General features: G+C 41.9%; 1 long non-coding RNA gene across 1 annotated transcript; it reads left to right on the top strand.

Annotated features, from left to right (window-relative positions):
- Window positions 1-13,117: 13,117 nt before the first annotated feature.
- On the top strand, window positions 13,118-15,086 carry LOC127011530 (uncharacterized). The gene is made up of 2 exons (XR_007764547.1): window positions 13,118-13,782; window positions 13,841-15,086. It is a non-coding gene; the product is annotated as an uncharacterized LOC127011530 (long non-coding RNA).
- Window positions 15,087-15,639: the final 553 nt, after the last annotated feature.

The raw sequence follows: 15,639 nt of genomic DNA, 5'->3' as shown, positions 1-15,639 counted from the left end.
CTGGCTGGCGAAAAAATATGAATCGGAAAATGTGCAGACACGCCGCCTGCCCGCCGAAAATGCACGGGAATGAAGATAAAACATGACAGGCGGTTCACATCCAGTCATTTATAATAGGGCCAATACGACCGCGCCCACTCCTCTGCAGCAGTTTGTCATCCCGGAGCTCGAGATCCGGGCTGAACTGGGAAAATCCCTCGCCGTTGCGGTCGAAAACCACCTCAGCAGGCTCGAAACCTAATGAAATAATTGTTGTGAGCTATTTACAAGCATCTAATTCCGATTCGATGGCGAGCCAATAAAAATATGCCATAATTATCCAGAACCCTGACTCTGGCCAAGACAAACCAGTCCTAGACGGCGCAGGCCGCAATGTTAATGACATAATTTAAAAAGCATTTCATTAATAGCCGATGGCAGGGGCCCAGGGGTCTGAGAGGCAATTAAAAAGTGCGCAAAGAAAGCTTGTTCGAGGCCGGATTGGAAATTCAGATGCTGGTCAGCCCAGAATGTTAATGGTAATTAAGGCTGATTCGCATCGAATATGGGTGAATAAGATGGAGAGCTCCTTGTTAATGCTGATTTCCTACTTAAAGGACATTTATTCTTACTTTTTTACGCCTATTTTCTAAGGAGACCCAAAGTTTAGATATATAATTTAAATAGCTCTTTATTTTAAAACGAAATAGGTTTACAAGGTTCCAAGGCATTTCCTCAGTTTTCCATCTGCCAACTTCGCTTATCTTGAACCTTGGCATCATCTCCGCGGCCACTGAAACATGTTTTGGCTATGCCACCCCCGACGTCCTGGCCATGTCAAATCATTTGTATATAATTCACATCCTTTGGTATTCGGCCTTTGTGCCCAGTGGAGTGATTTATGGGCTGCTCTTCTTTCTGCCATGCTTGGAAATCCTTCTGTGTAAATACGCCAGCAGCGGGACACATTCCAAATTGCTCCGTGCAAATTGTTTGCCTCAGCACTATTATCCTTTTCGCAGGACGTCGCTGCTGCTCGCATTTTAGATAATTGCTGACTTCCAGCATTTCGGCTGCTGAGTTATTCGATTTCGATAGGAAAATTTGATATTCCGACCACATGCTGTGATTAAATTGTGGATGCCAGCTCCTTCTGCCCCAAGTAATTGAAAATAGTTTTTGGCACTGATGAGAGTGCACAACTTTGTCAAGGGGCGTGACTAAGATTGCAGTTTTTGATTACAATTTCAGAGTTTAAGGGATACAAGTTTGCTTAGGCGAAATAACATTGTCTTTGTGTCAGTACTTATTGGACCCAATGATAAAAGTGAGACTACGTTTAAGGCCTTATGACACTCCCCTAATTTTTGACAAACTGGTTGGTAACCCTAACATGTCATAATACTTAAATTTCTAAAATGTTGTTTAGATGAAAATATTCTTTTTCTTGCGTTTCCACGATATTTGTAAAAAAAACCCAGTCAGCTATTGTTATAACAAGTGTTAAAAGGTCTTTATAAAAAATGTAGAGCGGTAAAAATAATTCTGATTGAACAGTATACCTGTAGGTATGCATATTACCAAAAAACATTTATAAAACCTTAATAAATAACGTTATTTTGTTGTCCACAGTCCGTCTCCATTCCCCTTGTGTGAATTCCTAAAATTTAATTTTCAGCTTCGAGCCCAGCCCCTGCCTATTTCTGCAGCACCGCCTGCCGTGCAATTTATCATAACAAACGCTTGCAAGTTTCAGAAACTAAAACCAACGCTTTACGCAACACTTGAGCATGCAAATTTAGTAAATTGGAAATCGAGTCGCCGCACTTCGAAGCCGCAAAACCCATCGCCCGATAAGTTTTCCCCGAGTAACGATACACAAGCGGAGGTGGGTGGGCCTGGTCCAGTCTCGATTTCAGTCTGGGTTCCTGGTCAGGCCAAAAACTTCAAGACGGGCATGTGCATTTGTCATAAATTAGAAACTGTAACTTCCAGTACTCGCTTTTTGCAACCGAGCCACCCAGCACTTAAATTTATTGCAAATAACTCTTTCCCTCCATAACTTTTTTCGGGAGACATTTCATGCTCCGCAGAGCTTGGCTTTGGGTTAATTTTTTAGCTAAGCAAACTAATCAACGCCCACCGTTCGCAATCCGGAAGGTCGTTTCTGGGATGAGGCAATGGCCAACGGCTAAATGAAGTGTGTAAAATCCGAGCGGAGACCCCTTTCAATTATATCTCTATTTTTGTGTGTGCTCACTCAAAAGTAAACACCAACTTGGCTACATTGAAACCCAAGCCGGCCAGTGCAAATAAATCTTGGCCTAAGTGTTGTGGTCATTTAGCAAATGTCCAGCGATGTCCGGCATGCAAATTTGTATGTGTCCTCGTGGGGTTGGGGCTGCAAAGTAAGTTCGCTCCCTTATCGGGTCTGAAGATGGGTGTCCTGCTGTGATTTATAAAGTGTATTAATTAAAATGTCCCGAGACGAGATTGTAGAAATTGGTGGAGAAGTCCAGAGAGGCAATGGTGGTTTAAATGGACCACGAAAATAGGAGAAAACCCACTAGTATTCCTTTGGGATACATAACAATGAACGGAGTAATAAGTTAAACCTCTATTATTAAATCTCTTTATTAAACAATTTTTTCCCATAAAGATTTTGGAACAAATAAAACAAAGGACTCAGAAGGCTAGGAAAAAATTGTTAGACATTCACCCTCACATTCTCCATTCAAATCTCACTCCCGTTTTCCTTCCGAGCTTCTCCTTCTCAACGCTAACATAAACACATAAGTGGTGGTCCTGTCAAAGTCAAAAATAAACGCAGCGACAATAATGATTTATGAGACCCGAGTCGAAAAGGAAAGATCCTGATTCTGTGAAAAGACGCCAAGGACCCTGGCACTTTTTGGGGATGGCGACTAGGGAATGCGTACATCCAAGACATATGAAATTCTGGAGATATGCTAGAGTGTGTCTTTGGAGTTGGAAAAGCGCGACAAATGCGAATATAATTCGTAAGACAGAAGGACAAAAAAAAACAATATTTCTCCGTGGAGAATCATATTTCTTTAATTATTTAACTGGAATGAAGTCATAAATCTTGGTATATAAAAATGCACTTAATTGTCATTAAACCATTTTGATTTGCAAGCTTATGGGAAATTGTCGATGACAAGTCATCTTCAATAGTTTATGTTCTCTTGAGTAGTCTCGGTCTTTACAAACTGTTTGGAAAGTTGGGAAAAGTTTGTCCGCCTGGTGTGAAATTGGCAATAACGTGAGCAATAAAACGATTTACAGATATTGACCCTTCAAACATGGTAACTGCTGTAGGAAGGGAGGTTTATATACGAACTTAAGGAGCCTCAAAGCGTAAACTGGAATTTGATTTTTTATCAGTCACATTTTTGACGCAACATTATAATCAGTATATAAAGAATATCTATGTTCGAAACAATCACTTTTAAAAGGCGGTAACTACTTTTAAAGCAGTGTAAGGGCAAGCAGCATATTTAACTTTCTTCAATCGTTATTCTATCAGTAGAAATAGATCCACAAAAATCTTAAAGCTTTCAACAGTTTAAGGCATTTAATTGATTTTACAAACTTCGGCCAAAAGTGCCAGGACCATTACCGAATTTGAATTCGCACAGCAGACCCAATCGCCCAACCCTCCCCTTTTTCCCGGTGCCGTGCCAGTTCATAAGCCACAGAAATGCAAAACCGCCATAATAAAGGATAATGTCGGCGCATATTAAACAAATGACTTCCGTTCGTCTAGCTCCCGGCAACCAACTACCCCCCACATCGCTTACCCAGGGAAAGCAAGCGAAAGGATATTGAAATGAGCTGGTGGCTCGGAAAATGCAAATTCATGCCGAGCGGGAAATGACGTGTGCAAAATTTCACAGGATGATGATGGGGCGAATAACCCTTCACTTGAAGTGCTTAATTAAAAACTTTGCCACTTTTAAAAGCGAATTAAAGGAGGACAGGAAGTGGCCTTTTTTCGGTGAATCTTCGTTTTGACCTGTTGCCCCACAAACCGCCGTGGTTCTCACAGTGTTGCCACCGATCTTCCCCAGCCCCAGCTGCACGTTAATTACGCGAGGAGAGTCTGACCAGGCCTAATCGCTGTTTAAGTACACGGTAGTGGTCGCGGCTTAAACGCGAATTACGCCCAATGCCTCGGCTTGGCGGAGCGGTGGACTCATGACCATTTAATGTAAACAATAATTAAAAGCCAGGCCGGAGAAAAGACTCTGCAGCCGGTGCCGCATGCAGCGACACCGGGGCCTCTTCGCCCGCTCTCCTCGGATTTTATGGCTTAATAGCTGCAAAGTGCAAGGCTTGATTATAGTGCTGGCCGGCCAGTAGGAGTGCAGCGGGCCTAGGCCATCGCCGTCGTCGGTGCCATATTAGTCACGCCAGCGGAACGGCCGTCGATGTCTAGGTGGGCTGCTCAGCTGGCAGGAAAGCCCAGGGAGAACCCATACGGGAGGGGATTAGTTGGATTCAGTAGGGGAAAAGTTTGGAGGTCGAGACTACAGATACCCTCTCCCATAGATTATGGCATTTTCTTCGCTACCTATAAATTTTCCATTTCAAATATGTTTCTACGTGATTTTAGATTTAGGTATATGAAATGCATTATTGGTGTAGGCCTAAACTTAGACTAGGCTTTGACTTAGGATCCCCTGGAGTAAAATATAAATAAAGATTTAAATATTTTTTCACCAGTAAGATAATTAGTGCATTTAAGTACCTTCAGTAATTTACAAAATTATTTATTGTTAATAACTAAATTATTATGAATATAAGAAACAATTTTTAACCAAACGGTAAGCAACAAAAGGCAAATGTACCCTTTTATAGGGCATGAAAAGTAGCTTGGTAATGTAATCATTACAAAGTCAACGAAATGTATCTTGACTAGATCTTAGTCAGAATTCTTATTTAGTTTGGCTAAGCTAGATTCTCAGAAAGTTTCCGATCCAGGTGTGCATTCTTTGACACTTTTGAGAATTTAACAAAAAAGGACGAAGGCCATCGCTGTAAAAATAAAGAAATGGTCGTGTGATTACAAAGTATCTCAGCAATTATTATATTAAAGAACTTTCCGACTTACAGCCACGGTTTTTCGCTCCCACACGGCGATATCAATGTCAACTTTGTTGTTCGCCATTTACATTGCACATTTCCCGGGCCCGTGCTTTTTGCGCCAGTTCGTTTATTAAATCACCCCGTTCAACTTGAACTTGCTGTTTTTGTTGCACCAGTGCTAGGGGCGTGGCTGCCCTCTTTCGAGACTTGCGCAGCCGAAAATTTCTCCTCCACTCAGGGAGGTGTCGTCTATGCAGATTTTGCAGACGCTGCAAGGAAGCCCGTCATCGGAATTTTCGCTCTAGGCAACGCCCACCGGGAAACAAATTGCTCGTGTCGCTCCGCTTCGGGGGTTGAAGTGCGGTTTATTTAGGAAAGTGCATCTCTGACACTGCACTGGCTGATGGAGGGATTTTCTCCTGGCCTTTTTTATTTTTTCCTGGCAATTTGGGAGAATTTCTGATTAGGCTTAAACAGATGTGTATGCTTTATGTCACTTATTTAGGTTGGTTTAACTTATCCACATTCCTAACAGAATTTAAAACAATTTACACTTCGCTTTCCAACACTTGGCGCAAAAAAGCCGTCACAAACAGACTTCCAATACCCAGAAAGCCAAGACCTGGATACGTGTATTTTATTATCTCGCAGCACCCCTTTTCCCCGTTTTTGGCCAAGTTAAACATTTATCAAAACTACTCCGTGTACGTGCCCTGCTCCCAGCAGATACGGATGTGGATAAGGCGGTCGCATCTCTGACGTCTGGAGAAGGAGCCAAGGCTGCCGGTAATAGAGACCCCGCAGAAGTACGAGTACGAGTATTTTTCAGACGAAAATATTTTTGCATAAATTACAATAACAGTGGCAGAACAAGAGGCACAACAATGAACAAGATGTCTACCAGAAACGGCGACCAGCGAACACATTCTTGGCATATAATTTAGTGTCGCTTATGAAGTAAACTTATCTAAGCGGAAATAAAAAGGATCACAGTGTGTTTTGTAGTTCACTGGAAAAGGTTTTTTAGTTTTGTAGTCAAGAGTTCGGCTTTGAAATGAATTTCGACAAAAAGGAGAGGATTTTGGCAATATAAATTAAATTTTATAAATATAAACGAATCAATGTACTAAATTTGTTGTTTGAAGAAAATAATCAAAGGTCGACAGCAATTGGGGTAAAACATAACTGAATAAGGTTTATCTAGCACCCGCGACATCACTGTGAGGTGTACTTAATTAATAAGTATTTTAATAAATATATATATATTTGAGTTCTAATATTTTTCCCAGTGTGAAAGTTGTACCGGGTGGGTGAGGCGTTCGGAACAGGTTGTTGTGAGCCCTACTCAGACACACATGCAGCGCATAAATTTTCGCGTTGCGGTTAAAAAAGTATCTCAAGTATTTGAACACCAACAAGGGACAGCCAGAGAGAGAGGGAAGCATTGGAGAAAGAGGCAGAGCGAGGGGGCAATGGCGTTGAAATTTAAATTCCTAAGAAAGTCGTAAATTATTTTTAGTGGTTTATCAAGTCAAGGTACATTGTGACTGAGAAAGCGGTTAGCCAAAACTTATGTGGGAGTAGATGGCGCAGTATTTATAGGGAGGAAGAAGGAGACATCTGAGGCCCTGGGGAAGAGTTCGCCAGTTAATTGCCTCGAATAACTCATTACAGCTTCCGCTGCGACCTCAGGGCGCTCACATCTATGCAGTTCCTTGACAAATGATCTAGCTACCAATCAAGGGGCCCAGAATCGCCTGCACGGGCCCCCTCCAGATCTCCTCTGAATCTCGGGCGCCTTTCATTCATCAAGAATCACAGGTAATGGCAAGTTTCACACTGCACGCAAAAACAAATTGTAACTTTCGTGCATCCGGGTACTACAGGATATAAAACCGCAGATAATAATAAATGAAAAATAAAATATTGTTTCGAAATGCAAACGAATTTCTTTCTTAATAATAACTGAAGAACTCCTCTTATTTTATATTTACTCTACTTACAATAATGTGGTATATCAAGTTAACACATTAAATATTTGTATACTAAAATATTTAAATATATTTTCTTTGTCCCGTACTAACATTTTTATGACTTACTAATATGGAAAATAATTGTTTTCTCTGCAGCTGCTGTACAAATATTGTGAAGCGCTGGCTAGTAATTAAGGCGACAAACACTCGGATTGGGGCGTGGCCGGCCATCTGGCATGTGCGATGATGTATGGCCTGCATTTAGGCGCTGCGGCGGTGATTGCTACCAAGAAGACCAACTTCCAACCGAACTCAGAGCTGCAAACTGCAGGCGCCGAGATGAAAGACATATTTCTGTGATTTATTTCACTGGAGGCGCTACTGTCGTCGGAAAGTTGGCCAGCGAGGGGCGGCATTAATGTGAATGGATTGCCTTGTCTACGATTCCTTCGGCTGGTAATCTTTGTAGCGGAATATGCGCACCATAAACACGTGGGGCGTATGTGCAATCTTGGTCGAACAAGATGTCAACCCACTTCGCTTTGACATTCCAGAACTAGTAATTTACTAATATCACAAAATCTCAAGCAAATTATTTGACAACTTAATTTAAAATTTAGGTGTTAAATTTTGTTGTTTACCTTTTTTTCTATTACAAAGTACACAAGCAATCGAATTTATTAATTTAATTTTTTAGTTACTTTGAATTATACGAAGTATTAGAAAACCTTAATTTTTAATGCTAGTTTTTTTTATTTGGGCGTCACAGAATCTGCAAATTGGGTTTCTAAAAAGAAAAAATTTAAAAATACCTGAAGCAGAGGCACCCCAAACAAAGTTAAACACACAACAGCAAATTGATTTAAATTCAATGACACATTAAGTGGCGCTCTAAAGACGCTCATTTAAATCACTCGCCCAACTCGTCCTCCGCTCACAATGAGACCCCCAAGGAGTGGAGTCGAGGGTCTCGACAGGCAGACTGGCAGTCGGACGGGTTCCTTGGTTCGTGGGGCCCTGGAGGACTGTTTAACATAATCCTGGCCCCGTAAGGGCTGACAAAATGCGTCGGCAATTTGTTTATTGGCGCTGGATCGTCTTTGTCGGCAGCGAACATGCCACAAACTACGCGCTGCAAATAAATCACCAAAAATATTTCAACTACACTCGCTCCTTAGAAGCTGCACTGGGAAAAATTAAGCTATATATTTTGAAAATTAAAGGGAATAAATGGAAACTTGTCTATTGCGAATGAGAGGACATGCTAAAAGCGTTGAGTAAAAAGAGTTACTAAACAAGATTTAAACATTTCAATGTGTGTTATAGGTTATATAATTATTCAATATTAAATTACTCTGAAAGATGGGGTTATAATTAGAAGCCTCAACTAAATATACTGTTATTGAATTAACCTATGAATAGATTGATAGCCACAACAAATCGAGTAGAATATTTTTCTCCGTGGACCTGGCTGGAATTGTGGATTGGTATATTGATGATGGGGTCGGTGGCGGGGTCTCTGCCCACACTGCCGGCATATGTTTCCCTGTTCCTTGGCCTGCCGGAAGTTTGCAATGTTTCAGCAGGAAGCCCTTGATTGTTTGTGTGACTTGTTTGCTTGTCGGCGGACTGCTCTATGTATTGTGCGGGTTCTGTCTACTGTTATTTTGACTTCAGCCTGACACTTTGACTTTGCCATTGAAAGACGTGCATTGTATGGCACTGCGAGTGAATTGAGCTAATTCATTTGTCAAGTGCTCTGTGATTCATCGGTGCGGAATGTCAACGAACTGAGATGTATCTTTAATGGCCCACTCTGTAAGTAACTGTACAAAACAGAAGGCTGCGCTGTGAAATCGCCATTTAATGTGAATTCTTTCTATTTTCATCCTACATTTGTCATACCTTGGAAAGCGAATAAATCAGCGTGAAATTCTTTTGCTGGTAAAAGGTAACAACGGAATTCGTTCGGCATTGTTCGGATTTCCCGCCGTTTTTATACAGATTACATCCACCTTGTGTCATAGTAACTTTTGCCTGGTAACATATGCTTCATAAATTATAAGGAGCGGGCACGTTTTTAAGCCAGAGCGAAAAATTAAATGAAAATGAGTATGTAGAATTAACTGGCACGATGAGGTTGAGCCTTGCGAAAAGCATATACATTTTAATTACTGCCAAGAAAGTTTAAGCTTCACAAACTCAAAGAACATTTGTTACCCACTGCTTCACCTCTTTAACTTTGACCTACATATCCTTCACAGGATTAATGCTTCAGCCATTTTTCCAACTCACAAAATCTGATCAAATTAAAGGTAGCAATTCCGGCCATCCGTCATAAGGGACTTGGAGTACGGTTGTCTGTGTTCCGGGGATTAAGATGCGTGTAGCACGGGGCTTAATGACCATAATGACCAACAAGAAGGCCATCATGTGGGCCAGGACATCGCAGGATTCGTCGGCTGCTGCTGATGATGATGATGATGCGCAGATTGCCCGAAAGGAGAGATGGGGCAACACATGATGTGGCTGAAAAATTGTACAAATTACTTCGACCGCAACTACGGCGAAATGTTTGCGCCAGAACGGAATGGACTTCCAGGACGAACTCGTCCTGTTTGCTTAGGCCAGAGAGAATGGGGGTTGCAACCCCCGTTTTTATTAATGATTCAGAATTTTATGTTGCACGTATTTATCACATTTGAGTAGGTTGCAAACCCACACACATAGCAAACATCCAGCGGCGACAGGTATTTTGTAAGCTGAAAACTTGACAGACTTGTTTCTGATCCTTTTTTTAGCTGCCGTTGTTATGACACGGACAAGGGAGGAAGCGGCTTGGGCGACATGTTTTGCAGTTTTCCGGTTGACCGCAACAAAAGACAGCCTGTCACGCTGCCCCTCGGCCCCCCTCTCGCCGGCCTTTGTGCATATATCTTGTAAAGCAGCAACAATGGCAGCACCCCGGGGTCCAAAAACAACTTTTGTCAACACACAAGCACCCCTCCTGCCACTTTTCGTGTGTGTTTGTGCTGGGTGTCAATTGTAACGTAGTCAAAAGGTCGACTTAAGTGACTTTATTAAGCGGTTTAAAAGGGGCAGGTTACACACACACTTGCCTGTAAGGCAGCTTGACATGAGTCTGCCAGGGAGTCCTCCAAGCCAAATAGGGGAGCCCCTTTTGTTGGGCCCAACTTTACCGACTGGATTAGAAGGGAATTAAATGGTATGCTTCGTGGAGCATTAAACAAATTTGTGTAAAATGTCCCAGCTGAATACTGGATTATGAGCGAATTATGAGAAGTATTTCATGGACTATTAATCGATTTTCAGCTATAAAGGCCGTAACCAAAATTATGGTAACTGCTTTTAATTTATTTAGCTGAGATAGTTGTTAAAAGAGAAATATTTTATTAATTTATTCGGAATGATATCCTAATTGTAAGCTGAAAAGCAACTACTTAAACTTAAAAGACTATTCTTCCGGAATTCGGAATATATAAATTTCGGGGACATCCTTTTTCACTAGATTACTGAAAAATTAGCACAAAAAAATAACATTAAATCAACACTATGATATGATTTATGTAGGATTTTAGGATACTTACGTTTTGTACAATTCTGAAGGACTGAAGTCTACTAAAATTGGGAATGTTCGGCGGCTCCTTTGGTCAAGATTAGGGCCAATGATTACTAACTGTTTTGGCATTTTTGATCAAATGCCACTCTGGGGTCCCCACCAAGGCCGTCGTCTGGGTCCAAAGGGTAAGCAATGACATTAAGAGTGTCGTGCGTGTCGGAAGAGATCAAAGCCCGACCGAGTTCGGTTCAAAGCTCTACAATGCTCTGCCTCGGCTTCAGTTCCAGTTCCCATTGCGATTGCGGTACCAAGTGTTTGATCATAATCGTACCATCATCGCGATCATCGTGCTGGCAAAACGCTTTCAAACCGCCGCCGGCAGCTGCTCCCGATTCCCACCAAAACCAAGATGGAGGAACTCTACCCAGATCGGTTAGCCCAGTTTGGTCTACGCATAATTAGTGCACTGCGACCGGCTCGGATGCTCATGATTAATTCGGCTTAATTAGAAATGCAGACGATGACGAGTTAAATTAATTCAATAAAAATGCCAAAGGAGCCCGGAGCAGCTTCTATCCCGCGACTGGCACATTTTTGTGCCGGGCCAAAGATCGCAATCTAATAAATTATCATTTGCACTGCAATCGTCAGTGTCCCTCAGCCTTCAATCAAGTTTGGGGGCCTTTGATCAGCTGCCGTGGGCATCAATCGCAGATTCCCGATCCTTGAACTTGAGGATTCTGTGTATGCACCGAAAGAAATTATGACTCCCATCATTAACTGTCAATAATGCTAAAACTCATTTTTATGCTTATATTGGTTTCTAGTTAAAGCACGCAATGAAAAGATCGGCTTAAAAATAAATTATCTAAATCAGTTAAAGCTATTAAAATATTTAGTTGTTTGCAATCTAATATAGATCTTAATGTTAGTTATACTTTTTCCAGTGCACCTCCTCGGGCCTCTTCTTTTCGGCTGATCAAAATTCTGGCCAGGTCGACTGAGTGACAGACGTTTACTTAGTTGTTATCATTCTGCTCGTGTTGATGTTTTATTGGCCCTTTTCCATCAATCTCCTCTTCGTGCTCCCAGTTTGGCATTATTTTTGGGGCCTGGGTCCGCACATTCCAGAGCCAGGAGTCTGGGCCTCCGAAAACGTAATACGTCACTTCGAATTTGATGATCCCTTGATGGATTTCTTTGGCTGCCCCAAAACGACGTTAGCAACCGCAGCCTTTGCTAATCTATGGGCCGAATATCTGGCAAATACTTGTCTGCCTGCAGACGAAATCGCCGGCCAAAAATGCTTGGCATCTGAATTTAATAGCAGCCCTTGGATTTGCCCTATTTGACTCTAATTGGACCTGTTTAGATCGGGCAAACGCATTATGATTTATTAAAACAAATCAGCAAATGCCCATGTGTTGTATTATTTAGCTATTGCTGCTTGGCTAACTCTATCCCCTCGCCCGCTTGGGCTGCGTAATTGCAACACTTTCCACTTCCGTTTCGGAAAACACTTTTTTCAACGTGTCAGGTAATTGAAAGTGGTCAGTCTAGCGGATAGACATCGAGCTATTCAAATGAGCGACACTTTCGCTTTTAGTGGATGTTGCGACACTAGATCATGGGAAATCGGCCGTTAATTGGATTTGTCAACGTCGGACCCACGTATCATCTCAATTAAATTGCGCCAACAATCAATCAGCTTGCTTATTGTTCCGAGCTGCACAAAAACCCAGATCATAACTCAACACTTCGCACAGTCCTTTTATAAGCATTTTCCCATGTCAATCTGCCACAATCGGCGAATGTATAAGTAAAAGTTTTTTGTCAGCCAACTACCACTCGGTGCCGTGTGTGTGAGTTCCTTATATTAAGCTATGAATTTTCATGTTATTGCAACTAATTTTCATTTAATGCGTTTGTCGTGCTCTTGGGGACAGTGGCTCAGTCAGAGGGGGTTTGTGGGAGCCAAGCAATCCCAATACAACTTAACATTTTCTGTTGAAGGTTTATATACAAAAATATTATATCAGTCAAAGAACATCTCCTTGTCTCAGTGACCAAAAACAAACTAATTAAATATTTCGTAATAAAATGATGATGTATTTTAAAAGATTTTACTAAACCTTAAACCACCGTAAAAATGCAGATTAGGTTTTAAGCAAAGAGAGAGTGTATATTAAAGAAGAATTAAAAAGCTTAAAAATGTTTCAATATTGTTGGGATTATTACTTCTCTTTGCATTGATAACATTTTGTTATTTAAGGTGAGTTAAAAATTTTGCAATATTGTAAGGATTTCTGTTATTTCTATTTCTATTATTAACATTTTGTGATTGCATTAACAAGAAAACACTAACCCTTCTGAGTCGCTTCCCTGGATTTGCACTCAAGTCGCACAATTTTAATTGTAGACCATAAACTATAGTATCGCATATGCGTATCGTATCTAATGCCCGCTGGAACGGGTTTGCTAGGAAATCGCTCAGACGTGGACATTAGATTTGCCCGAGTCCACTATATGCCTCAGATTCACACAGTCGCCGATGCGATCGGCGACGTCCGTTGGCCAACGAAAGTGGTTGCACCCGATTCGAGTTCGAGCACCACTTGTCCGCCGTCTGTCACTCGCGGCGGCATCGGTTCCAGCGGCAGCATTTGCAGCAGCAACATCAGCGGCACAGGCAGCAACAGCAGCCAGCACCCATTCAGTCAAACGCTCATTCATGCATGCCCAGGCTGAAGTCTCGCAGTCCAAGGGGCATAATTCAATTTCCGCTGCCCAACTCGACTCCGCTCCGCTCCAGTGTATCAGTTCCCCGTATTGACACTTTGATTTAGTGCTTACATGCAGCGTTTGCCATTTGCTCGCTTATTGATTTATATTTAAAGCTACTGATGTATCTATTCGGAGCCCAACTTTGTTGCCGCTCGATTGAGCGATTGAGGCTGCCTCTGGCTGGCCAAGTTTGTCAACTTATGTCAGTCGGCTGAAAGCCTTCAATCGGAAGGGGATTAAATACCTGTGGAGATGGGGGCTCAGAGTTAATCAATTTCGTGAGAATATACTCCACCGAACTATTTGATCTCATCAAGAAAGTATGATTATTATTATAAGATTCTGGATTAAAAAGAGGTATGCAGCAAAATTCTAAAAATAACAAGATGTCAAATAACTTAAGTTAAACTCAAAGCCAGAGAGCTAATGGTTTCATCAGTCCGGTGTTGAAGAAGAGTTACATTGGGTGTGAGATGACAGGGACGTACGCGTCAGAAAAGTTGTTGCATGCTGCCCACTGATTATGCCGCACTTTACAAAGCAACACCTCCGTGCCTCTATGATTGGCCTATGATTATTGCCTGCGTGTGTATCTAACAGCAACAGCACGGCAGCAACACCAAGAGCACCGCAGCAACACCATCGAATCCGGCAGCCTCATCGCGTGCAAGGAGTGAGCTCGTGCTCGGGTAATGATGATGATAGCTTTTTGATGCTAATGATAGACAACCGGCCCCCAGTTCTATGCGCTGGCTGTAATTCCGTTCGGAAGTCGCGCAATTGCACCCAGCCTGAAAGTGAAATTTTCATGCGAGGGGAGGGAAAAGGCCTGTCTATGTTTGGCGATAATCGTGCAATCAATTAAGGTTAATTGCCTTTTAATGCAATCGGTCGGATCTGCATGAGGGGCGCAACAACTCGCAGCGATTATGCAAAATCGAGGATGAACAGTTAGTTTCCCGAACTCGCGACGATCGGCGATTTTGGCAATTTTGGGACCTTCGTGATTGGGGCCAATTTCGATTATCGCCAACGAAATTGCGGTAGCCGCCAAGCGATCGGCAGACAAAAAATTTTGATATTCTAATTTCCCTCGCTGCCGCATTATGATTTGCAATTTGAAGTTATTGGAGCTACTGGCTTTTGCCCGCGGCGGTCTCACATGCAAATTGATCTGCCTTTTGCGGCAATTTGGCGCTTCTAACGGTAATGCGTTTGGGCCAAGTTCACTGAGTCGGCCCATTGGTAGCTGGAACTGTGTGTTTATCTGTCTGGCCCATTTGCATATAGCTAACAAATTGGGCAGACTGGACATGAAATCGCGAAGACTTTCTCAAGGTTACTCGTTGGCCGGGGTAGTTTGATTAAAGCTTTTAACAATTCGCCTGGCTGTTTACTAACGCTTTGGTAAAGTAAGTCGAAATAAGATATCTGTATGACATTATAATGTGGAGAAAACTTAAAGATACAAAACAGATATTCTAAACAGATTGGTTCAGATATAAAAGTTTTGGGAAGTTCACATGGAGTTGGAAAACGATAAGCACAATATATGTATTGTATCTGATAAGATACCAAAATAAATATGTCAAGCACTTAAAGTACGTTTTGTAAGTCATTAAAAAAGTAAAAGTAATAAAAATAGTTAATATGAAATAAAACACTCTTTTGTTTAATTTAAACTTGTGATACCCACCAATTTTTGTCTTTTGTAGGACAGATGGCTTTAATGCATTAAAATTGCTTACTTACCATAAATGCTCTCACTTATGTGTTATCCATTATACGTACTTAAGCAGCCCTTAAGGACAACCCTTTTGAAACCCAAATGACAATGACTTTCGAAAAAGGCAGCGCTTTCAAAGTGGCTACAATTTGATGAGTAATTAATGTCAAAACTTGCGGAGTGCGACCTTATCGACGGGGACATCTATGCCGCATCCCCATATCAACTCGCTCCAGATCTCGGATGATGATACTCGTGCCTAAGTGAAAGCAGCTGTCAGGACGGCAATTAAACTGTCATCAGTTGCACAAAATTTGGAACATTTCGAAATTTTGAAATTTGATTTTAATTGGCCAAAGACAAAGTGCCAGGGGGGGTGGGCAGCTGTCACTGCAATGTGACGAGAGTCTGAATCCTCTGAACCCTCGGAACCAATGGAACCCTTGGCACCCCGCTGCTCCGCAAACCGCCAAAACTAATTTCCTCAT

Source organism: Drosophila biarmipes, chromosome 3R (assembly GCF_025231255.1).
Source record: "Drosophila biarmipes strain raj3 chromosome 3R, RU_DBia_V1.1, whole genome shotgun sequence".
NCBI lineage: Eukaryota > Metazoa > Arthropoda > Insecta > Diptera > Drosophilidae > Drosophila > Drosophila biarmipes.
The sequence above is the reverse complement of the archived record's forward strand: the minus strand, read 5'-3'. Positions and strand labels throughout refer to the sequence as shown.